The sequence below is a fragment of the Hibiscus syriacus genome, unplaced genomic scaffold (genome assembly GCF_006381635.1).
Source record: "Hibiscus syriacus cultivar Baekdansim isolate YM2019G1 unplaced genomic scaffold, ASM638163v2 tig00111000_pilon, whole genome shotgun sequence".
NCBI lineage: Eukaryota > Viridiplantae > Streptophyta > Magnoliopsida > Malvales > Malvaceae > Hibiscus > Hibiscus syriacus.
This window is the reverse complement of record NW_024062947.1, coordinates 2,402,264-2,410,416: the sequence shown is the minus strand read 5'-3', so window position 1 is coordinate 2,410,416 and position 8,153 is coordinate 2,402,264.

Below are 8,153 nucleotides of genomic sequence, written 5' to 3'. Positions count from 1 at the left end.
ATTCATTATCATATGATGCCTGAGTTATTAATATAATCTATAGTCCACATCTTGATCTTATAAGTTATTTACTTTAAATACTTAGGTTATATTATGCTTTCATTTGTAGGTGCATATTCGGCCACATGATGGGAGCTAGGAAAACTTACATAGGATGACTCGGGAGACCATGAAGAACAAATGGTGAAAAGTTGTTAGCTGACCCCCGAGCTCATAGCTCACTTGAGCTGGACTTTTGAGCTAGCTAGAGACCTCATTTTAGCTGGAGAGTTGCACCATCATCATCACTATACAGAACACTAAAAATATGGTCGAGTTCAAATTTTGTGGATTCGTACCTTTTCACGAAGAGTTGCCATTCCGAGAAGTGCCTTTTCACAAGGAGTTGTCCTAAGACTCACATACATGTAATTCATCTTTGGCCAGCTCATCTTCAGCTCAAACTGATGCGATCATGCCAATGACCAAACTTCTTCAACACATGATCACTTCATGGACCTTCTACCTTGTTGATTCTAAGGGAGTCTTACCTTATTTTATTATTTATTTACTCATTTATACATTACAGGTCATGCAAATATGTTTATCTTATTCTTAATTTTGTTTGAATATTATATTGTCATTTATATGTATAATATATGATATTCATGCATGACTTATAAATTCACATCTTTATATAACTCAATGGATGCTAATTATTTGTTTACATACTTTGTCTAGGTACATTGGATGCTAAGTAGACTAAAGGCAATTGAAGAGTTGGATGGATAGTTCATGTCAGTCAGAATGATCGTCATTTTTGAACATGTTCCAAGCATATTTGGGTGCTAAATTCTCTTAACATTTAATCCCTATCTCTTAGTGTTCCAACGCACTTTGAATCATATCAATCCGATATTGGGATCTCAAGATATGCCCAGATTAAATAAGACAGTGCAGGCTGAAAATAAGTACGGGATTTACACCAAATAAAGAGCCATGTTCACACCTGATGCATTTCCACCTTCATGAATCCATTTATGGCGTGTACAATCATACAATTAGGCTAAAGGACTTGTTCACATTCAAGGGAGATGGATGCATTATTTTCAAACTCATTCACCAAATCCAAGTACATGAAGGGAGCCTATGAGTCACGTCCACACTTGGTGCATGCATTCCAAAGGGGGCCGAACATACAATGAAACATTCCTCCAAATTCATGCAATGAAATGAACCAACATGTTAACATCATGAGAGGATGAATTCGGCTATGAAGATGTATTCACTTAAATGGATGAACATTCATTTATTTTAGAAGTCCATGAACTTGCATAGGGGACGTACAGTGTATCTACTTAAGAATGAACATTCATCCATGAATGTTCAATCATTAAATCTTGTATGTGCATCCTAAACATCTCTTAGGCCTATAAATAGCTTTCCATTTCATTTGCAAGAAACTAATTCACTTTGTTTAATCAAATATTTATGAGAGTTTCTCTCTTTAGTTCTTAAGTGAACTTTATTGACTTATCAAGCTTATGCTTGTGGCGTCACCCCTATTTATTTCACCCTGATACTTCTGGTTCCTATCTCTTTATAGATAGTAGGTCAAAGTCCTTGTTTACCATCCCTTAAAGAAGCAATATAAAGTATGGGTCTTTGTTCTTTAACATTAGTTCTTCTTTGAGTTTTCTTTTAGATACTACTTTTCATATTCATCTACATCACCTTCATTCTACTTCCATTACCATACTTCATCATTTCCTGTAAACATATCACCAACTTATATATATTTTCCGCTGCCATATTTATCTTTCTATTTCATTACTTCTATTGAACCATTTTTTTAGCTTTCTTGTTTGTGCAGGATACTTGTTGCTTTCCTAGATCGAAACAATCAAATGTACAACCTTGACTTCACCATCCATTCAAGTGAGGCTAGGTTGAACTGTATCAAATGGTATCAGAGCTAAGGTGGGTTGCAACAAGAACAAGTAAAAGCAACATCCTACCATTCAATAAAAAGAAAATCAAAAAGAGAAGTGCCAAAAGAAAAAAATCAGCAAGTTAATCCCAACATCAACAAGGGATTCCAAGTGAAGAAAAACTAAAGAAAGGAAATAGAGAAAGAAAAATGCAAATAAGTGTCAAAGGTGACAAACAACATCATTATTCCAACCGATCCTAAAGTAGTATTCAAAACCTTTGATTGTTTCTTCTAGGCAGGTGGTGAGTATCTTTGCATAGTAAGTTAACCTTTCTTTCGTTTTCTTCCTTTTATAAGACCACCCTTCATTATTTAATCTTTTTACCTTTCTATTTTTTCCTCTACACTAACAAATTTTTCAGTCGACGTCCATAGCACTTGAAAGGTCTCGAGTTAGTTCTTTTAATAACTTTACAAGAGAGGAACGAGTGGAAAAAGGCTAATCGAGTGTGTGAGATCAGAAGGGGAATTACAAAAGCCAAAGATATATTCCCAAGTGACACACGAGTGCTTGAGTGGAGTGACATCACAATGTTTTTTTTGGAGTGACCATGACGTTTTGTTGTGTGAAATTTGGTAAGGTCCTAATTTTCACATTTCAAATTTTTACTAACAATGTTATTTGATCTTTCCTCTTCCCAAGTAATGGAGAACATTCAACAAAGAGAGAATGCATTTCATACTCGTTGCCATGTAAACGGTAAAGATGGTAAAGTATGTCTTGTAGCCATTGATAGTGGAAGTTGTACAAACATTGCAAGCACATACATGGTCAAGAAGTTGGGACTTGCAACATTCAAACATCCCATCCCATACATTTTGCAAGGATTAAATGAAGATGAAGAGTTCGAAGTCATAGAGCAAGTACTTGTGCCCTTTTCAATTGGGAGATATGAAGATGAAGTCTTTTGTGATGTGGCCTCCATTAATTCAAGCCATCTTCTTTTCGGTCGACCTTGGCAGTTTGATAAACAAGCATTGTATGATGGGTTCTCCAATAAGTATTCATTCAAACACCAATGGAGAAAGATCACGTTGATTCCAATGTGCCCAAATCAAGTCCATGAATGCCAAGAGACCCTTAAGTCACGTATAGAGGAATGAGAGGAAACTAAAGCCATGAAGAAAGTTGAAAGAGAAGTTTTACATGAAAAACAAATACAAATGGAGAGAGTTGAACATGCAGAAATCAAAGAAGAACATCGTGAGAAAACCAAGACATTTGGAGTTGAAAATGAGAGTGTGATTTTGCGTGAGAAATCTATTGGAGTAATTGAAAATGATAGTAAGGGCATTGAGAGTGAAGATGAGTGTGTTGTAAAACATGAGAGTGAGATTGAAGAGAGAATTCAAAACAAACATGAGCATGAGAGAAAAGAATGTGAGAAGAAGGAAGTTTTACTTTATACTAATCAATCTTTTCTTCATATTCTTTCATTTGATTTGCAGGTTATTCCAAAGGCCATACCATTGCAAATTGATGAATCACATTTGTCCATTGAAGTTCCAAAGGTTGTAACATTTGGTATTCCAAAGCATGTTCTCTTTGACATTCGATGTACATTCATTCTACATTCAAAGTTCAAACAACCTTATGAAAGGGAAGTTTCAACGAACCAAATTTAATTCATGAACTTTAATGAATCTTGTACGTTCATTCACATTGTTAATGATGTTTCATGTTCTAACTTATTTCTTTTTTGCAGCACATTGAATCATTTACTTGCAAGTGTTCTTGATTGTGATCATCAATTCAAGGAAAAGAAGAGAGCATTATCAACCAATTCAAGATTCATAATGTGGAAGGGTACAAAGAATAAAGTTGGTGTGACTTACCTACTTGAAGGATTCAAAGAAACTAATGCATACCCTAATAGGCATAATGATCTTCATTCATATTTTTTTACACCAATGGATCAATCGATGAAAGAAGCTTTCGATTTGAGGACAAATCGCTCTAAAGAAGGGGGGGATGATGCGATCATGCCAATGACCAAACTTCTTCAACACATGATCACTTCATGGACCTTCTACCTTGTTGATTCTAAGGGAGTCTTACCTTATTTTATTATTTATTTACTCATTTATGCATTACATGTCATGCAAATATGTTTATCTTATTCTTAATTTTGTTTGAATATTATATTATGTCATTTATATGTATAATATATGATATTCATGCATGACTTATTAATTCACATCTTTATATAAATCATTCAATGCATATGCATTCATAGTTTGCTCATTTGCATTATTAACATAGGTGGAAGCATACATTCATAATTATAATAGCTCAATTCCTATCTAAATATTTGTTTATATACTTTGTCTAGGTACATTGGATGCTAAGTAGACTAAAGGCAATTGAAGAGTTGGATGGACAGTTCACGTCAGTCAGATTTATCATCATTTTTGAACATGTTCCAAGCATATTTCGGTGCTAAAGTATTCTAAACATTTAATCCCCTATCTCTTAGCATTCCAACTCACTTTGAATCATATCAATCCGATATTGGGATCTCAAGATATGACCAGATTAAATAAGACAGTGCAGGCTGGAAATAAGTACGGGATTTACACCAAATAAAGAGCCATGTTCACACCTGGTGCATTTCCACCTTCATGAATCCATTTATGGCGTGTACAATCATAAAATGAGGCTAAAGGACTTGTTCACATTCAAGAGAGATGGATGCATTATTTTCGAACTCATTCACCAAATCAAAGTACATGAAGGGAGCCTATGAGTCACGTTCACACTTGGTGCATGCATTCCAAAGGGGGCCGAACATACAATGAAACATTCCTCCAAATTCATGCAAGGAAATGAACCAGCATGTTCATATCAAGAGAGAATGAATTCTGCAATGAAGATTTATTACTTAAATGGATGAACATTCATTTATTTTATTAGTCCATGAACTTGCATAGGGGACGTACATTGTATCTACTTAAGGAAAAACATTCATCCATGAATGTTCAATCATTAAATATTGTATGTGCATCCTAGACATCTCTAAGGCATATAAATAGCTATCCATTTCATTTGTAAGAAACCAATTCAATTTGTTTAATCAAATATTTGTGAGAGTTTCTCTCTTTAGTTCTTAAGTGAACTTTATCGACTTATCAAGCTTATGCTTGTGGCGTCACCCCTATCTATGTCACCCTGATACTTCTGGTTCCTATCTACTTATAGATAGTGGGTCAAAGTCCTTGTTTACCATCCCTTAAAGAAGCAATATAAAGTATGGGTCTTTGTTCTTTAACATTGGTTCTTCTTTGAGTCTTCTTTGAGATACTACTTTTCATATTCATCTCCATCACCTTCATTCTTCTTCCATTACCATACTTCATCATTTCCTTTAAACAAATCACCAACTTATATATATTTTCCGCTGCCATATTTATCTTTCCATTTCATTACTTCCATTTAACCATTTTTTTAGCTTTCTTGTTTGTGCAGGATACTTGTTGCTTTCCTAGATCGAAACAATCAAAGGTACAACCTTGACTTCACCATCCATCAAAGTGAGGCTAGGTTGAACTGTATCATAAACACATGGAAAGTAGCTCAAATGATAAAAGGTTACCTTCCACAAATGTGACTTTTCATGACAAGTTGCTACCCATTGAAGACCATGACACCTAGGTGCACGTTGGAAGCTAAGTCACGCCTAGTTGCTGCCTATCTTCATTCAATGGACTTCAAGACGTCATCCTATGGTTGCAACCTCACCAAAGTATTGCAAGAAGACCCATGTGCATTCAAGTAGGCTTCCATGCGCATCATTCAAGCATGTGCACTCCATGTGACATCAAATTGGCGTTAAAACACCAAGGGATGCTTCCTATTCGGCCAAAAAACTCTTTCCCCTTAATTTTGGCGCCCAAATAACTTCCAAAGGCATTCAAATCATCCTTAGGGCCGAACCAACACATAACCATTCGGCCAAGAGCATGTATCTTCATTTAAGTCATGTATTTTCAAAGGGGTTTCAACCTTGGCCGAACCATCAAGTATCTATTCGGCCTAAACCCTTTGAAAACTATAAATAGGCTATTGCATTTCATTTGTAACTCAAACCTTTTGATAATACAAACTCTTTGTGAGATTATTCTCTCTTCAAGTTCTTTTTAGAACTATATCGATTAAGCAAGCTTAATTCTTAAGTTTGTGGCGTCATTCCTTCCCCTTGATACTTCTGGTTCCTAGTCCTTATAACTAGTGGGTGAAAGTCCTTTCATACCATCCCTTATAAGACTTATAAGAAATGGGTCTTTGCTCATTTATAGCATTGGTTCCTTTTTAGTTTTATAAGATAATATCTATAACATCACCATCTTCCATATCACGCCTATATCATCACCATCTTCCATCTCCATTTCACGCCAATAACATCATCCTTCCATTACCATTTCTTCACCATTAAATAATCCTTCATTCATCAACAAGGCATACTTCATCACCACCATTGGAGGCCTAAGTGAACATCACTTGAAGGAGATTTATTCAACATTTCCGCAGCCCATCTTTAATAACATTTCTATCCATTTTCTTTCTTATCATTTCCTTTCTTCTTCCATATTCCATTTTAATCATTTCTTTCTTTTAATTTTGTGCATATTACTTATTGATTCAAGTGTGGCATTTGGTGTCTCTCCTAGATCGGGAAATAACAAGGTTGCCAACTTCTCCATTATTGAAGAAGCCTGGTTAGCCTTACATCACGATGTTTCAAGAACTTATTCCCCATGGTCAACAGAATTTCCCTGGCTTCCCAGATGAAATTCTGCCAGCATTCAATATCGAGGCATCTCCAAAGCCCGAGCAAGATGCAGTCGATCCTCCAGTTGATGACCTGACTCCTAATCAGCATCGTTCTGAGACACCTGATCCATATTGTTCTGAGACCCCAGAATATCCTCCTACTGTCCCTGTTGAAGGAACACCATGATATAGTTCAACCTAGCCTCACTTGGATGGATGGTAAAGTCAAGGTACCTTTGATTGTTTCGATCAAGGAAATCAACAAGGATCCTACACAAACAAGAAAGCTAAAAAAATAGTTAAATGGAAGTAATGAAATTGAAAGATAAATATAACAGCGAAAAATATATATAAGTTGGTGATATGTTTAAAGGAAATGATGAAGTATGGTAATGGAAGTAGAATACAGGTGATGGAGATGAATATGAAAAGTAGGATCTCAAAGAAGACTCAAAGAAGAACCAATTTTAAAGAACAAAGACTCAGACTTTATATTGCTTCTTTAAGGGATGTTAAACAAGGACTTTGATCCACTTTCTATAAAGAGATAGGAACTAGAAGTATCAGGATGAAATAGATAGAGGTGACACCATAAGCATAAGCTTGATAAGTCGATAAAGTTCACTTAAGAATTAAAGAGAGAAACTCTAAATATTTGATTAAACAAAATCAATTGGTTGTTACAAATGAAATGGAAAGCTATTTATAGGCCTAAGACATGTCTAGGATGCATATACAATATTTAATGATTGAACATTGATGGATGAATATTCATCCTTAAGTAGATACATTGTACGTCCCTTATGCAAGTTCATGGACTAATAAAATAAATGAATGTTCATCCATTTAAGTGAATACATCTTCATAGCCGAATTCATCTTCTCTTGATGTGAACATGTTGGTTCATTTACTTGCATGAATTTGGAGGAATGTTTCACTGTATGTTCGACCCCCTTTGGAATGCATGCACCAAGTGTGAACGTGACTCATAGGCTCCCTTCATGCACTTGGATTTTGTGAATGAGTTTGAAAATAATGCATCCATCTCCCTTGAATGTGAACAAGTCCTTTAGCCTCATTGTATGATTGTACACGCCATAAATAGTTTCATGATGGTGGAAATGCATCAGGTGTGAACATGGCTCTTTATTTGGTTGTAAATCCTGTACTTATTTCCAGCATGCACTGTCTTAATTAATCTGGGTATATATTGAGCTACCAATATCGGATTGATACAATTCAAAGTGCGTTGGAAGGATAAGAGAAAGGGGAGTGAATGTTAAGAGAATTCATCACCCAAATATGCTTGGAACATGTTCAAAAATGGTGATCTATATGAGTGTCGTGAATATGTCCATTGGATTGCCTTGAATTTACCATGTACTAAATACAAAATGTATATAAGTTACA